This window comes from Etheostoma spectabile, unplaced genomic scaffold (assembly GCF_008692095.1).
Source record: "Etheostoma spectabile isolate EspeVRDwgs_2016 unplaced genomic scaffold, UIUC_Espe_1.0 scaffold00002566, whole genome shotgun sequence".
Lineage (NCBI taxonomy): Eukaryota > Metazoa > Chordata > Actinopteri > Perciformes > Percidae > Etheostoma > Etheostoma spectabile.
In genome coordinates, this window is record NW_022602916.1 from 27,787 (window position 1) to 45,823 (window position 18,037).

At 40.7% G+C, this 18,037-nt stretch overlaps 4 non-coding genes across 4 annotated transcripts; 1 reads left to right on the plus strand and 3 right to left on the minus strand.

Annotated features, from left to right (window-relative positions):
- The first annotated feature begins 3,721 nt into the window (after positions 1-3,721).
- trnae-cuc (transfer RNA glutamic acid (anticodon CUC)) lies at positions 3,722-3,793 on the plus strand. Its single transcript has one exon. It is a non-coding gene; the product is annotated as a tRNA-Glu (tRNA).
- A 2,056-nt stretch (positions 3,794-5,849) lies between these two features.
- On the minus strand, positions 5,850-5,923 carry trnan-guu (transfer RNA asparagine (anticodon GUU)). The gene has a single exon. It is a non-coding gene; the product is annotated as a tRNA-Asn (tRNA).
- Positions 5,924-6,313: 390 nt separating this feature from the next.
- trnal-cag (transfer RNA leucine (anticodon CAG)) lies at positions 6,314-6,396 on the minus strand. The gene has a single exon. It is a non-coding gene; the product is annotated as a tRNA-Leu (tRNA).
- Positions 6,397-11,758: 5,362 nt separating this feature from the next.
- trnae-uuc (transfer RNA glutamic acid (anticodon UUC)) lies at positions 11,759-11,830 on the minus strand. The gene has a single exon. It is a non-coding gene; the product is annotated as a tRNA-Glu (tRNA).
- Between the last annotated feature and the right edge of the window lie 6,207 nt (positions 11,831-18,037).

Genomic DNA, 18,037 nt, shown 5'->3' on the forward strand with positions numbered 1-18,037 from the left:
GAGAGGAGCCTGGTTGGGCTAGAACTCTCCTCTGCTGGATCGGGCTGTACTGCACCGCCTAATATACACCCTTGACATATGGATAGTCCTAATATTAATATACAGGCTTATATTGCAATCTCGTCACCCTACATGTAGGTGTACCTATATTTAAATAAACACACAGTAGCAAAGCTTATGCAGTGTTTTTTAATTTTACCTGTGTTTTTTTCTGTGAGGGACAACTCTGTCCGGCTTATTTATGTAGCATGGAAGCTAGCGTTAGCTAACTAGCAGCCAGCCTGCTTCCAAACAAATACTTTTTAATTATCTCAACACTTTTTAACAGTCAAACTGAAACACTGGCGGTGAGCTCCAGGTCCTGCAGCTGCTGACGGACATGGATAGCTTCAGACCCGCTCACCACTAGTGTTGGTGGATTAGCAAGCTAGCGTTAGCAAACTAACACCGCTTATAAATAAATACATTTTAATTATCCTAACACTTTAAACAGTCAAACTGAAACACTGGCGGTGAGCTCCAGGTCTTGCAGCCACGGACGGACCGCCATCAATGGGTATAATGCGTGCCTTTTAAATTACATTTTTATTTTTTTTAAGCAGGCTGGTTGGTTAGTTTGCTAACGCTAGCTTGCTATTCCACCAACACTGGCGGTGGGCTCCCGGGGGTTGCGCCGCTGCTATCGGGTCTGGAGCTTTCCATGTCTCGCTGGAGATCAGATCCCGTTGAGGTCGGCAGCGGAGCTTTCTAGCGATGTTTCCCCGCTGGCCGAGCCCCACTGACGGCGGACCGTCTGCGTCTGCAGCACCTGGAGCTCCAGTGTTTCAGTTTAACTGTTAAAAAGTGTTGAGATAATTAAAGGTATTTACAGTATTTAGAAGCGGGCTAGATGCTATTAAGCTTATGCTAGCTTTCATGCTACATAAATAAGCCGGACAGAGTTGTCCCTCATCTGAGGATAAAAACCCTGCTGCCCCCTCCCCCCCATCCTGTTGGCTCAGAGCTCCACAGACTAAGTCCACAGGTACAACTTAGTTTTGCACCAAATGTATCGCAAGAAGTGTTGCAAAAGTCGAGGGTGCAGACTCGCCGCTGTGGAAAAGTGACTGAAGTGAAAAAAAAAATGAAGTACAGAATTTTTTTCTACAAGCTCTCAAATCATATTCTCTAAGTGCTCACATCACATCTACGCGCTCTCACATTTGCACCATATTTACCTTCATATTCTTTGTTGAACTTTATTGCTTTACAAACACCAAAGCAAGTAAGCGCTGTGACTAACATTGCTCTTCTGAAGTGATTTTGGAGAGGGACATCAGGTAGAAATACTCTGGTTGACTAGCATGACACCATTGTATTCATATAATAATCAATCCAGGTTAACGTGAATGACAGTGACTGCATGTTGCTTCCTCTAAATTTCAGGTTGTGGTCGACTAGCGAGGCCAGCTCGTCAGTTTGATAAACTGACCAGACCTGCATGCCTCTTGTTTCTTTGGGCTAGTTGTATTAGCTTTAGCCTGGCTGGTAGCAGCTTTCTGCTTGTTTCTTTAAGCTAACTATTTTAGCTTTAGACCGGCTGGTAGCAGCTTTCTGCTTGTTTCTTTAAGCTACTATATTAGCTTTAGCCTGGCTGGTAGCAGCTTTCTGCTTGTTCTTTAAGCTAACTATATTAGCTTTAGACCGGCTGGTAGCAGCTTTCTGCTTGTTTCTTTAAGCTAACTATTTTAGCTTTAGCCTGGCTGGCGCCTTTCTGCTTGTTTCTTTAAGCTAACTATTTTAGCTTTAGCCTGGCTGGTAGCAGCTTTCTGCTTGTTTCTTTAAGCTAACTATATTAGCTTTAGACGGCTGGTAGCAGCTTTCTGCTGTGTTCTTAAGCTAACTATTTTAGCTTTAGCCTGGCTGGTAGCAGCTTTCTGCTTGTTCTTTAAGCTAACTATATTAGCTTTAGCTTGGCTGATAGCAGCTTTCTGCGGTGGGAAATGGCCGGAGACGTTGTGATTATGTTGCATTAATCAGGGGGTTTAGTTTGTATTTGAGGAGAACATAAAACCCCAACTACTGTAGCGTCACTCACTACCCATCAAATACTATGACATCACTGTGTCTGAGGCAGCTGTTGCCAACGGTAGGCTACTTTCTACACACGAAGAGCCTCACTTCCCATAACAAACCCCGTCGGACTAACGTCACATACACACGTTCCCACATGGCTACCTGTCTTAAGGGGAATGGTCAGATGGTAATAATCATGTAAAGGAGAAACAGTGAAAGGTTACTTTTCTATCAAGCAGCAAAAAAGTATTAACGTCAACATCGTAACGTCCTGCAATGTGACTTTCGCGCATGCGCACATCGCGATGTCAATGCTAAAACACAATATTGTTCAGCCCTAACTGACGGTATACTTCAGTAAGATAGTTTGCCACTTTTATCTTGGGTAATGCCACATGTAAGTATATCTTAGTTTATTTAGATACCCAACATAGGTTATACTACGTACACTGTATAACAATACATTACGTGTTTCTTTATTTCATCTTACATTTTTGCTAGCCTGTTGTGTAGTTATATTGTTTTTACAATTATCTTTGTTTAATATATGTGACTCATTACTATCTAAGTAACTGGTCATTGTGTTTTCTCCCAGTTTCACCCTTTGTTACTCAAATAAACGTGTTACAAGGATCCCGGTCGCCAGTGCTTGATGGTGGAAGGTGTTTAGCTGCTGGTCAGATTGCACAGCGTTACGTACGTGAAGGACAAGACATATTTCATGGTAAGTATTTCCAGGTAATCTCTGCACCTCTAATCTCTGCACCTCTGTTATTCTAATATTACCATGTAATAAAATTGAAACAGGCAGTTTTGCATTTTCCACCACTGATTCATGGTTTTATTTCAGAAACTACCGGAAGCATTTCCAAGTAATCACTACACTCTGTTTTGTATTATTACCATGTAATTAAATCGAAACAGGCAGTTTTGCATTTTGCACCACTGCCTTCTAAATCTCTAACCATGCGCCATTTCTTGCCTAAAACAATATAACCAACAATATGTTAAATTAAATTAGATAAATGTAACTCCCTGATGGTCTAATAGCTAGGATTCGGCGCCCTCACCGCCGTGGCCGGGGTTCAGTTCCCGGTCAGGGAATGGTCAGGACTTGACAGACACAGATTTAAAAGAGCAAGTTTTTGGTTGATTTGTCAAATTCTTCCTCATTAGTTTAACGTTTTAAAGAGTACCATTTCCTTTAAATCAGACCCCGACAGTGGATGTATCCTTTTGTCATCATTGATGGGTCATAAACACTTCATCTGCCTCTATCTCAATAACAATTCTTTTCATTTTTTCAAGCAGTTACTAAACCCCTAACCAACATTTTTAACTGAAAACCAATGTATGTGAGAGTCCAGTAATGTTATTGTTGGATTCAGGTCCAAATTTTGACATTTTAGCGCAACGCAAAGGTGCATAACAGATTTTTATTCTACATACCTGGAGCGATGCAAAGCAGGGGTGGCCAACTAGTCAAGGAACAACAAGAGACTTGGTATTTAAGAATACAAACTGACTATGTGACAGATGTGTAATCTGTCATGGCCTTCCTTCTGAAGCTCTAGCCAGGCGCCATTCCTCGCCTAAAACAATATGAGTCATTCCAGTAAATGAAAAGAAAACTCACATCTGCAAAGATAAATTTGAAAGATGTGACTCCCTGATGGTCTAGTGGCTAGGATTCGGCCCTCTCACTGCCGCGGCCCGGGTTCGATTCCCGGTCAGGGAATGGTCAGGACTTGAGAGACTCAGGTGTGATGTTTGAAAGAATAAGTTCCTGGACTTGATTTTGATTTGTCAAATTCTTCCTCATTAGTTTAAATGAATTGACAACATCAGTTATATGACTTACAGTTCTCAAAGACGCACACAATCTCAACTGGTTATCCTATTGACAGCTAATCTCTTTTTCTTTTCTCTCACTTTTTGTCTCTGTCTGGCCTTATGTATTTGCTTGTATTACATTAAGTGACCTGCATACCAATGACAGTAAAGATTAATATGTACAGTACAAGGTTTTCAGAACTGTACCTTCAGATATAGGTAAGGCCACTTGGGTTATCTTGCAGAATGATAAACCCTAGAGTTGGCTTACTCCAGGTTATTTAAGCAACAAACGTCCCTGGGTGGACTTGAACCACCATCCTTTCGGTTAACAGCCGACTGCGCTGACCTATTGCGAACAAGGTGAGGGCCATGTGGGGCCTCTGAGCATCATTTATAGACTAATTAATTATTCTCGAGTCAAATTTTGATTGGAAAACACATACTAACATGAACATAGAAGGGCCATGTCGGGCCTCTGAACATCACTTATAGACCAAGTAATTATTCTCAAGTCAATCTTTTTATTGGAAAACACATACTTACATGACCATAGAATGTTGTTAGTTTTCCCCTTTTAAGTAATGCATATTAGTATCTCCATACTTCCAGCCAACAATCTCCTATATTACTGACACATTTCATCTCTCCTCCATCTGTACAGGCTTAGCAATATACTTAAAATATAAAAGTAAAAGTAGCCTTATCAATGACAAAGCTCCCTGGACCAGACACATGTTACTAGAGAGCACACTGAGAAACTACAGTAGACATGGAGAAAAGACTCTTTATTCTTTATTCTTTATATGCCATTGCCTACATTTTAAATGGCGGTCTGCCAATAGGCCTAAAACATTTATAAACATATAGCCTATTTATATTGACAGAGACTGGGACTCCAGGTTAATAAGATTCTGACCGAGTAGCAAGATATGAATTCAAGTGTGATTTTGTGAGAAGTCTGTGTATGTTCCAATTTAATTAGATTAAATTTTGTAATGGTAACTCCAGGGAAATTATTTGAAATTTAGTGAGGACTAGATTAGAACTGGATTTAAAGCTGATTCTGGTTTCCAACTTCGGCCCAGGTGTGTCTGTTAAAACACAGACGGAGACAACTTCTCTCTGTTGATTTATTACAATCAATCATCAGTATAAACATGGGGGGGGGGGGGGCAGCTCTGCTATGAATGTGTGTGTGGTAATAAATGAAATAAACAACATTGTAAAGGCTACCATACACAATGTATAGGAATCATATATGCTAGTAAATAATAACAATAAACCAACTACTAATTACATTATCTTAATGAGCAAGGACGTTCAACAATCGCTATTATATCGAATCATCAGCCAGGTGTAACCTAGGTAACAGGTGTAATACAACAACAGGCTTACATGAACTGACAACATCAGTTCTATGACTTACAGTTCTCAAAGAAGCACACACGATCTCAGCTGGTTATCCTCCAGACAGCTAGTCTCTTTTTCTTTTCTCTCACTTTTGTCTCCGTGTGCCGTGCGCGCCTGCTCGTGGTGTGAGGTGCGTGTCCGCGCTATTCTCCGACATGGACTCCAAATCACACCTGATAGACAACCTTTAGTACAAAACTAAAGTAACAAGCCAATTTTGTAAAATGTAGGGAGTAGAAAGTACCGATATTGTGGTAAAATGTAAGGAGTAAAAGTAAAAAGTCGCCAAAAAAGAAAAGAGTAAAAAAAAGAAAAATCTACTTGAGTACAGTAATGAAGTGTTTGTACTTCGTTATTTTGTTATTGAAGTATTTGTACTTCGTTACTTCCCATCTCTGATGACTGTAAAGATTAATATGTACATGGTTTCCAGAACTGTATCTTCTGATAGACATATGGCCACGTGGGTTATCTTTGGGCTGCTCTATAGTCTCCTGAAGAAGAATAAATCCCAGAGTTGGCTCACTCCAGATTATTTAAGCAACAAACATCCCTGGGTGGACTTGAACCACCGTCCTTTCGGTTAACAGCCGACTGCGCTGACCTATTGCGCCACAGAGACTCCATATGTCTGATGTTTTTTTTTATTTCTGATTCTGATGTAGAGATGGACAAACGACTCAAAAGCATAATACTTCTTGCCATGACATAACAAGAAACAGTAAAAAAAAGGTCGGCGAGATAGAGTTCAAGACCCTTTTTTCAGGACACCCAAACTTTGTCGCTCAATATGGCAGGAATTCTATGCATCCAGCGCCAAATGTTTTACCATTTCATCCACTACGGGCCCCTAAGGAACTTTACATGTGTTGACAATAAAGATGCTCACAAAACGCTGCACTTGGAATTGCGTTTCTCATGCACATTCATGTCCTCTTAAATACAAAGAACTGCTAAGTTCTTTATTCCCCATATCAACTCTTATACATTAGTTCCAAATGAAAATACTAGTTGTCAGAAGTGGGACTTGAACCCACGCCTCCAGTGGAGACTGCAACCTGAACGCAGCGCCTTAGACCGCTCGGCCATCCTGACTGATCCAACAGATCTTCAGTAGGACCTGTCTCAAAAATGATTATATAGTAAATTAAATGACATGTCTGACGGGGCGCTACCTATACCATCCAAAGACTGAGACTGCAGCAATATGTTCAATGCCCGTATATGTTTAATGTATTCATATTTTCGTTATTTTCACAATGTTTATTCTTCTCATTGGGTAGGATTGCATTTTTCTTAGGCGGCATATTCCCCTGGGCCTGGTGGTATCTGGCTGCACCAGAGCACCTGGGATGTCAGGCTTTAAATCCCCACCTCTGAAAAGTGCCGCTTCTTAGCCGGATTATGTCTGGCAATGTCATAAATAATAGAGGCGAGGCCTCAAAACTGAGAATATATTGGGGCGTGATATTTAAATTACAATCGTTTCTAGCCGCTGCATTTATCAATATACGATCATTCTTACGCTCTGATTGGTGTGATACAAACGTTTCATGAATCTCACGTGAAGCCTGTCGTACGTTAGGTTAATAAATGAGGGCCATTCGCTCTAAGGATGTGCTTCAATACATAACTGAAGTGGACACACTAATGAGTAGCACTATGGTGCAATCTGTTTACCTTGTCATAAGCTAAAGCCTTTTCCCAAGCTAAAAGAAAACAAGGCGCTCTTCTGCAAAAGCACAGCTGGGAGTGCTTGAGAGTTCTTTGAGGTGCAGCGTGATTTTAGGCTGAGATGCTTCGGGTGTGTTAAGGTGTGAGCCCAAATAGTCGTTGAACGACAAAGACAAGACAGCGATCAGGTGATAGAACCGGGGTATTGATGTCCCATCCATGCAACCGATGGATATGATCAAAACCTGTAAACAGCCCAATCACATCCCTGGAAAGTCAGCATTACTACAGGATCCTGACAGGTCAGTGGATGTCAACTTTTTTATCTGCCAGAACATGACTTGCCACTTTTCATGGGCTGTCAACGACTTTTCCAGCAGTTATATCATCTCACCATGGAAATCAGAGTTAGCAGAGGATGGTTTCAATCCATCAACCTTTGGCTCCATTGTGCCACTCTGCTGAAATTCACCCCAGATGGGACTTGAACCCACAATCCCTGGCTTAGGAGGCCATTGCCGAGGCCTAGTGGTTATGTATGCCAAATTTAAAGTGCTTCCCTCTAGGCGTTCAGAGATATTGCATTCACAAGAATCGGATGGCCAGACATGAGGACACAGTCACCTTGACATTGAACCGTTGACCTCCAAAATCTCATTAATTGATTTGCGAGTTCAGATGAATGTTTTTGCAAACTTTGAAGAAACACAAACATGGGCGTTGTGATAAGATGTTGTAACTGTCTATCGTTGTTTCTGAGATCAACAATACCTTCTAAAGTTGAATAGCTATTGCGTACCCGGTAATATTAGAGAAGATACTCCACAATAAAGCTTTCACCTTACCAAGGACTTAAGCTGTGGTATTCTTTTTCGCTCAAAACGTTGATAGCCTGGGCATCCAGATAGCGCAGTGGTCTGTGCGGATGCCCGTGTATAGAGGTTTACTCCTCGACGCAGCCGGCCCGGGTTCGAATCCAGCCTGCGGCCCTTTGCTGCATGTCACTCCCCCTCTCTCTCCCCTTCACAACTTAAGCTGTCCTGTCAAATAAAGGCCAAAAAATGCCCAAAAAATATGTAACACCCATTAAAACTGGAGCATAAAACAATATACATTACACTACAGTTAATAAGTACTGTAAATAGAAACATGTACGTTTAAAGTGCTTGTTGTGCTGTCTACCAGTCAGATTGCCACAGGAGGTAATATCTGTTGCAGCTCTTTTAAAGACTCTACCATAATACCTGCTGGAGATGCCAGGTCCTCATACATGGAAAGCATGAGCTCTACCACTGAGCTACATCCCCTGAAGATTTTCAGATTTTATAGACTTTTTTCTGAGATAAACTTACTTATTTTTATTAATCCTTTTGGATGACTATTGCAAGGAAATTGAAATATGTTGTGTATGGCTTTAAAACCTGTAAATGGCTGGAAATGAAACCTGGGCAAAATGATTGCATGATTGCTATACAACGTTCACTAAAAATCTTGTAACACAGACTGAGAAGAAACACCTTGGTTGAGACTGGTGGCTTCCAGTACCTATGAGATAACACAATATTGCTCACGAAGGTACATCCGCAATTGGATAACCTGTGATTTACCAAATTGTGTCATTGGTTTTGCTACCACTCTTAAAGTATGCCTCTCATTGTCGGCAGGATTTGAACCTGCGCAGGGAGACCCCAATGGATTTCTACAACCTGAAATGCAGTGCTATACATGTTTGCACAAATGTTCATAAACTTTTATATTAGTTCGTAGTAGTGACCAGACACGGGCAAAGTGCAAATCATAGTGCACTGCCTGTGTCTGTGGATCCTCGTGGAGGCAGCTTGATTGATTGATATGCGCCCTTATTTTTACCATAACAGAGATCAAACAGTTTATCAAATCGGGTTGGGCAAGTAACCTTTCTGGTTACTTCTTGACAAATAAAGCAAGTAACCAAACAAAGAAAACTACTGCAATGGCTGGGAATCAAACCCAGGTCAACTGCTTGGAAGGTAGCTATGGTCACCACTATACCTCCATCACTGGGCAATACAATAGGTGTCCTTAAAGGTTAAATTTTTCCTTTTTATTAAATTAAGGCATTGAGATCAATTTCCATTAGACAATTTTTTAAATTTCTCTTTTTGGCCAAGCATGTACTTTTAAAAAAAAGAGACAGAGCTGTATTGACACAAAAAAAGATTTTTACAGCAGAAAGCACCATTTTAAGGACACACAGCAGACCTACAATGAAAGTGTAATTGCACTGCTTTGAAAATAGAAAGAATCTTCTTCATCACAAACCTGATGGTGCAGTACTTGATCCACATGGATCCACTTGCTGTCCCTCTGGCTGTTCCTCTCTCTGTCCCATTTATGTTTTCTTCTTCTCACTCTCTTCTTCATGCTCTTCACCCGCTTCTTCATCCTCCTCACCCTCTTCTTCATCTTCCTCACCCTCTGGAATATCCCTCTCTGTGTCAGAGCCCTCAATTTCATCACATGCCCTCTCTCCAAACTCCCAGAACTCCTCTGGCTCTCCCTCTTCCTGCTCTTCAGTCCCTTGATTTGTTTCTCTCACTGCTGTTTTTCTCACTTTTTGTTTACTAGGTCTCTATACCGCTTCCTTGTTTCATGATAATATTAGAAGATGATAAAACGTAGGGGTATGCATTACATTTCCCTCCCTACTCACACAGGCATAAAACCTGTCGATTACTTTACATAAATGTAGCTATTTGTTATCGCAATAGATTTTGCAAACACATTCACATGAACTTGCAGATATATCGACGAGTATCCCACCCAGAAAAGACATTTTAGACCTGGAACGAGCCATTTGTTATTTCCTGTGGGGGTCCAAGTGGGAACGAGTGCAAAAGAAGAGTGACGAAGAAGCCAAAGGAGAAAGGAGGGAAAGGAGTGCAGGACCTATTATTGTTTTTAGAGAGCAGATTTATACACATAACTATACACATAATAGCAGCCACGGCCCCATCCAGAAATGCAGCCATGACACGGTTCTGGATGGGATCATACCTCAGAAGATTGAAGATCTTACCCTCTGATCTTAAAGTACCTGGGTCTTTAATCCTGCCACCAACCTATGCTTTTATCCAGACCTTTTTAAAACGTTTTCACCTTGAGTAACACACATCTCATTTCAGTTGTGCCGGAGTGGGATCCTGAGAGTCCAGTGCGGAGGCTGGTTTTGAGGCATTTGCTCCAGGAGGGCCGCTCTGCCGTAGACCTGTGGGCAACGGCCGGCTCCTTGCAATTCCTATACTTACCAGCAAGGGAGGTCCTCACAGCACAGCTAGTGCTATATGGGGCGAGGCCAAAGAAACAGATAGCAGCATGTGACTTTGCAAATCAGTGTCTCACCCTTGCCGCCATCAAAGATGCCATTTGACCCTCCAGAAACTTGCTGGTAAGAAAGCACATGCAGATCCCATTCCCTCAAAACGTGAATCACAGATTTTCCAGCACCTGGACTTGATCAGACTGTGAATATGCCAAAGAAGATGTTCACAAGTTCAGCCGGGGTAAATACTCGGCCCATATTCACACATACCTAAAACTCCTCACTTAATGCTGGTTACAATTTTCTAAAATAAACAATATCAGAGAAAAATTGCAAAGAGTGAAGGGTGTTGATAACATTTTTTAACAAGGTATTTGTTCATTATTGCTTCAGTAGACTCCTTCAAGACTCTTCGAGGTAAGCAGGAAGCTCACATAAATGATAGTTGCAAGGTCTACCAAATGTTTAACTTTGCAACCCGTAACCCTTTTGTTGCCACTGTCCCTCAAAATGTAAATCCCAAAATTTTCCTTCCCCTAAGTGTGAACAGCAGAGCAGAGTGGCGCAGCGGAAGCGTGCTGGGCCCATAACCCAGAGGTCGATGTATCAAAACCATCTTCTGCTAATTGCTATGCTTTGTATTAGCATCAAGTCTTTTTCCAGTTTGTCAATGTTTGGCCAGGTATCTGTTGCTGCAAGTGTCTTGAGTGAAATGTATCTAGCGGCTGAAAAGTAAGTTTAATGGCATGTCAAGTTTAAAATGGTAACTGCAATGCTGATACCTGTCGTAACACCCATAAAAGTGAAAAGAAATGCATTTAATATTTAAACAAAAATTTATTTTGCATTTTTACGTAGGTGAAACGATTCCTCACAGTGGTGCTGGAGGTCAGGGTGGTGCCATCCAGATTAACTATCTCTTTGGATAATGCTTCACGGAGGTGCTTTGGCCCCAGAGCAATAACTTCAGTTTTATCTGAGTTTAACATTAGAAAATTACAGGTTGTTCGTCTCTACAACTCTCAATAAGTTATTTACACTGCTGAAAAGCATTTCACATTTTTAAATGACCTCCACTGCTAAAAGCATAATAAAGAAAATGTAAAATATTTCTATAAAATGAAATAGTTTAATTTTATAGAGATGTTTTATTTTTCCATCTTATTTCTATGCTTCTATAACATGAACTAACAATTTTATTCACCTACAGTAGCACTACTGCTGTTGTTTTACAGCAGACTACAGCAAATTCAAAAAATACAGTAAATAAATGTAAATTAAATGTTACTACCCATAATGCAATGCATATTACAGTAGTGAACCAGAAAAGAAAGTTATCGTATTTTACGGTAAGTAACTGTAGAAATTACAGCAAAGTCTAACCGTGTTGGGAATGTACATAACTACAGCTCTGATTCAATACAGGACCAATGTCAGAGATCGTACAGATCTTTCTAAAGACCTTAACCAGCTAAATACCAATTCCCATACCGGGAGTTGAACCCGGGCCACCTGGGTGAAAACCAGGAATCCTAACCGCTACACCATATGGGACTGACTACATATCAATAACAGGGATTTCATGAATCAAGTCGTAATCTGGCTGGAAATAGGCCTTCTCTTGAACGTGAATGAAGAAGCTTCTTAAGTAAGTTTTATCTTGAAGCTTTTGAGTGTTGTTTAGGTTTTTATCTGCTTTAACTATTACCGGACAGCGGGGGCACGGAGCAGAGCAGAGCGGCCGTTAGGGAGGAATCCTCCTCCGTGTTCAGTTCCATTTTGAACTGGCGGTAAAAAACTTAACGTTGGAACTTTATGACAAATAGAAATGTTGACAGGTTGATTTCTGTTAATAACAAACACAACTATAGTCAATAGAAAAAACAAAATATGACAAGCATCTTGGTTCATCTTTCCACTGTTCCTACAATCACCACTCTGGTCTGGTTGGAAACTAAAGGATCTAAACTAAAAGGATGTTCCTCTTTAACTAAAAGGTCTATCTCTGTAGGGATCCATCCCATAATGTTGTCACACACTTAAAATAATGATCTGAGTCTGTCAGCAGCAACAACACAACCTTTAGTGGACGCTGACTTTACCTTTAAATTAGGAGTTTAAACAGAGACACAACAGGACGAATAATCCATCAAATCAAGTCCCCAATAATCAGCATGTGGCCTGTTTTTTATTTCAGGTAGTCAGCATGGAGCTGTTCCACATTCCCAGACATTTAAAACAAGTCAATCATTGGCGTTATTCTACGAGTCAGATGAATAAATCAGCTGTTTGCTATTTGAGCTGCTCTGTTTCCTGCTGCTCCGTCATTCTTTAGTGTCCTCTGGAACAGGTTGCTGTCCTTTATGATTCCTTTGGATGACATCATCAGTGTCTTTGCTTTAGTCTGAAGAAACTCCAACAGATTTAAAACCACATGCAGTCACAGAAAATACAAACAGGGATAGAAAATGTCAGACAAAGATATTAAATGAAAAGTCCCCAAAGTAGGAAAATATAATGTTAATCTACCAACAACAATACTGGAGAGCATCCAATTAAACATGGCCGACTTCCAGCATGTCGGCAATGAAGAGAAGAATGTTTGGACTTATTACAGATTAATTTTATTTTTATTTAACCTTTATTTAACCAGGAACAATCCCATTGAGCTACAGTAACTCTTCTTGCCAAGACAGACGGCAATAAGTTTCATAATACATAAAAGACAGGACAATGGTTCCATACCACACCACAAATCTCTATAGATACTACAACACAAACAAGACATTACACTTAACTTAAGCTAATGCAGACATGCTACTTAAAGGGCACCTTGTTAAAAGAAATTACACTGTTCAGGCAGAGTTGACTTTAAAAGGTTTTAAACTGAATTTGACCTAAAGTCCAAATCGCTGTGTAGTCTCACAATGCTAAAACGTTTTGTGTTCCAACTGTTGGAAGTTTTTGATATTTAAAGGGTTCAAAAGTGTTTTTCAAAGGTTAAAACTAAAAGCCCTTGAGCAGCCATGCCACATCAAGGCTCAAATGAGAAAGCAGCCCGGAGACGTACTATACTGAACATTGCTGTTTCTGTTCATCCTGAAGTCCTTAAACATGTCACTTCTAAATTATAGAAGAGATCACGTGACCGGTGTTTGCAAGGGTCGCTCAGAGCTGAGGCTCCGCATCCTCCTATGCATTTAACAATAAAAACCAGGTCATTCTTTCTCATTCTACATTTTCATTTGTTACCACTGTGACTTAGTGGAATGTCTGCAGGCACAAAAAGGTTCTGGAAAAGCAACAAATGTGCTTCAATCAGCGTCCACGACGCAGTAAAGTAAGCATTGCTGCAACACATCAGGACAGAGCTTGAGAGGCAGGGAGACAACAGGCAGATAAGAAACCTGCATTGATGACAAGAAGAAATTTGAGTTTAAGCTAGCCAAAATGGAGGACAGGTTAAGATACAACAATGTTCGCATTATTGGACTAAAAAAGACGACCCAGTGGGATTCCTGCAGAAACAGCTACTGGTTTGGATTCCCTCCTTACAGAACAGGGCCACCATCAACATGGACAGAGCACACAGAATCAACGGCAAGGGTACAATGACACATACGCTGATTTGAAGGTGTCTGAGATACCAGGGCCGCCAAGCAATCCTTCAGGGGGCAGCAAGAAGGCCCGATTCAGGACTCCAATGCAACGCTGCATTTTAAGCCTGGCTACAGTGCTCTCACTGCCCAGCAGCGACAGGAAGTAAACAGTGTAAATTACATGCTAAAGGTGTCTCAAACTTTCTTATTTATCCGGCCACCCTTAAAGAGGCCCGCGAGGAAGAACGCTCACATTCACTACAGCCAAGAATGTGGACATGTTCTGTCGGAAGCTGGATAAAGATGATGAAGGGACATCCATGCGAGGCGCTTCAGCAGCTGTGGATTAGTGGAGTCAGGAACACTGCTAGGTTGACGCGAGGGCACTGTATGTAAGTTTGGGATCCAAGCTTTAAATGAACATTTAATTAGGCTGACTGTTCACTTTATAATCTATATTTATTACTCTCACTAGGATGGTGTACTTTTTCAGTTGTGGACTTTATAATAAAAAACTAACAATTTATGAGAATGTCGGTAACAAACAGTAGAGGGCAGCAATACCCTATTAGCAACTAGTCTGCCTAAATCAAAGCAGAAGAATGTGTTTCCTTTGGTAGTGTTTTAATGCAAACACGTTATATTTCCTAATCTTAAATGGTCATTACTGCTGGTCCGCCTTCAATGAGGAGAGAAGATCAGAATGAAGAATGTTGATTCCTTTTAGTTTATTCTGCACTGTGAAAGCTGCCCCACATTGATCACAGCTGTGTAGATTCTCTCCATGTGAACTCTCAGATGACTCTTTAAATATCCTGATGTTGAGAAGGATTTCTCACAGTGCTGACAGTGGTGACGTTTGGTCCCTCTCCTCCCCGTTTCCTATAGCAACAGACAAACAGAGAGAGTTAGTGAACAACCTTCTTTAAACCCTGGATTTTCTCTTACTTACATTTTAACTCTTCATTCAATAATTTATGACAAAATGAAGGAAAATATTACTGACATGTTTTAATGAAAGCAAATGCACTGTTCATGTCCTGAAATATTCTAACTCTTTCAGGAAAACTTTAATGAAACAACTGCAACGCTGTAATGAAACTAGAAAGTGTGGCAGATGATGGTGGACCACCTGAATGCGTAAGCAGTCTACAAATATAATATGAGCACTTTAAAAGTTAGCAGAAGATAATGTTACTCAGGAAATTATTATTAAGATAAAATAAAAACACTTATCTACAACTAGAATATGACTAGCCTACATACCTCCCTCTAACTCTGTCTGTCTCTTGGATTCTGAAATCTAGAAACTATAAAAATAAGGAAATTGATCAACTAAATGTCCACTGTAGACATGACTGTAATAATGTATTCATCAGTTTAAAAACAGCAAAATATAATAGCGTAATGTAATAATATGTATAAAAAACATTGAAGTGTCCTCTCTCCCCTCACCCCAGGATGGCAGAAGTCTGTTCATTCTGTGAATGGGGGGTGACAAAAACCCCTCCCTCATGACCCTTTTGACCAAGCACCTAAACAATGTTGGAGCTAACCTTGCTCCGGTCTCTGGGTTTAGTCACTTAGTAGTCAGAATCTCAGATGTTGATGTGTGAATCCTTTTTATTACGTAGAATATTCTAGAGACAAATACAGAGTCAAACTATCCAGCTCTCCCCCCCAATTTTTCTGACTCTTTGGCTCTAACACCCCTAGATTTATCCACAAAGGGTGGGGTCTCCAGGTCACAGTGGTGTGATGTTTTGTGTGCTTATTCGTTATCTTTTCAGTTGGAATGAGACTGAAAGTTTTTGACCCTCAGTTCAGGACTTGCAAAGCAAAAGATCAGTGAGCTTTTAAAGAGGGACTGAAACCAGACTCAAGATGCGTCCCTAACAATCAATTACTTCCGACACATTTAGGAGAGGCTGGATTATAATGGAATGTACCAGACCACCTTATCTTAGAGATAAGGAGTATTGCAAAACAACTTAATGCATGACCAACATGTCTTCTTTATATTGAAAAAGCTTTTTGCCTTTTGGCTTAAATGTATAATCTATATTGCAACTCACACACAGTGTTAAACACATATAACTTTTAAATTCCAACGACACACATCCTACTTGACTATTTCCGGCCATTAAACCTCTCACATATTACCACACAATCATCATGGTACACTTTAACTTTAACATCCTGTATGGCACCACACCCTCTCTCTCCCTCAAACCTTTACCATAACCTCACAGGGAGGGGGGGAAGACTTCTAGCAAGCATAACCTTTTATGCATCAGTGGCCTCCCATTAAACCACTTCCTCAATTGACTGCACACAGCTTCTTTTGCATTGTTGCCCAAAAATAACTTTAACTGCTGATATTCTATAATCATGTCTCAAACAAAAAATATCTCAACACAATATGCATTTATGATCATTAAATTAGAAATCAGAGCCTGTGTTGCCTAGTCTAAGTGTAGACTAACTACCTGTTTTTAAACTGCAGAGGACGTTATATATTATCCTTTATCACTGACTCATTTAGCACTGTATCAGCCTTTTCTTATGATCTCAGCAACTGTCTACTATACTCACCAGACTTCTACAACAACAATATGACCAGCAGTTTGTTAGTAATCATAGAGGCAACGTCACAGCACAGATGACTGTCACATGGATATTTATTTAAATAATGATCACAATGTTAAAATAATATCAGTACTTAACTGAACAGCAGAAGGTTCCTGTTGTTATTAATGCAGGCTAATTATAACAATAAGAAGGTAAAAGCACTGCTGAGTGAACAAAGACTGCAGGATTTATAAATCCTGGCTGTTAGCCTGGTCAGGAGCAGGCTAGCTGTTAGCCTGGCTGTTAGCCTGGTCAGGAGCAGCTAGCTGTAGCCGGGCTGTTAGCCTGGTCAGGAGTAGGCTAGCTGTTAGCCTTGTTTATACATCCAGAAACCTTGGAAAACCCCAGCTTAATCCACTATCTAGGTCTTGTGAAACGGCTTCTTAGTTTAGACTGGTTGTTGTGTCCTGAACACTGACCTGAACATGGCTGGTACCAGAGACTGGGCCTGCTGCTGGTCCTCTGGGGACCTGGTTGGTCCACTGCTCCGGTCCTGGTCCTCCTCCATTCCTCTATTGTACAAAAATCCAGCAGATCTCCACTGTGGCAGCTGTACTCAACTCTGTTGAGTACAAATCAAAGCAGGCAGAGATATACAGATGCTTTCCTCACATCCACAGGTCTGATACTGGGCTCAGTGTTGGTGTCCACCTAGTCCTGGTCTTCATGGAGGGGGCGTGGGAGGGGGGGGGGGGGGGGGGCAAACCAACTCAACCAGTTCTACAATACTGCTTTGATTGCCCTGCTTCTGCTGCAATGCATTTCTCTAGCAGCAAAAGTACCAAACACAAGTACTGACTTGAGTTGTGTATGCAGTAAGTGCTACTTGTTGGGGTAGTTTTGCTGACCTCTAAAGTCCAGGATTTCCTCCATAAATAAATGTTTAAAAGGGATATTCTCCTTGGTTACTGGTTGAACAATGCTGAAATGTTTTCTAAGTCATTCCCATTACTCTAACTTTAGCATTGACTTGACTGTTGAATTCAGTAAGTGCTACTTGTTGGGGCAGTTGAACATGACAATGCTACAGACTGTAAATGTAGATGGATGTCATTGTAATCACATTCAGATCATCTCAAATGGAGACATTGATGATTATTTGGTTCATAAGTGCTTCTCTTTGGGTTGTCTTGGTAGTGAGTTCATCATCAGACACTAACACATGCAGAACAAGTACATTTCACCAGTTGTCCCACAGCTAGCTAAACAAATAAAGAATGGGGGTTTTGGAATAGATATTCAGCACTAAGTGGTACTTTCTATGCTGAATGAGCTCTATCTGGAGGAAAAAGGTTGCCCAAAGAAAGTTATTGGACTCTAATTGACCACTCATAGACTGCTGTGGGCATACATTGAGATGATGGTTGTCTATTCATGAAGCCATTCATTACTTACAATAGACAAGACCACTGAAACTTGATCAAAAAGAAGGTGGAGTTGAGTGGAAATGGCTGCATTCAGTATTTAAGATGGCACATCTGTGTAAGGAACCACATCCACAACACAACACACATGCCAGAAGAAACATCTG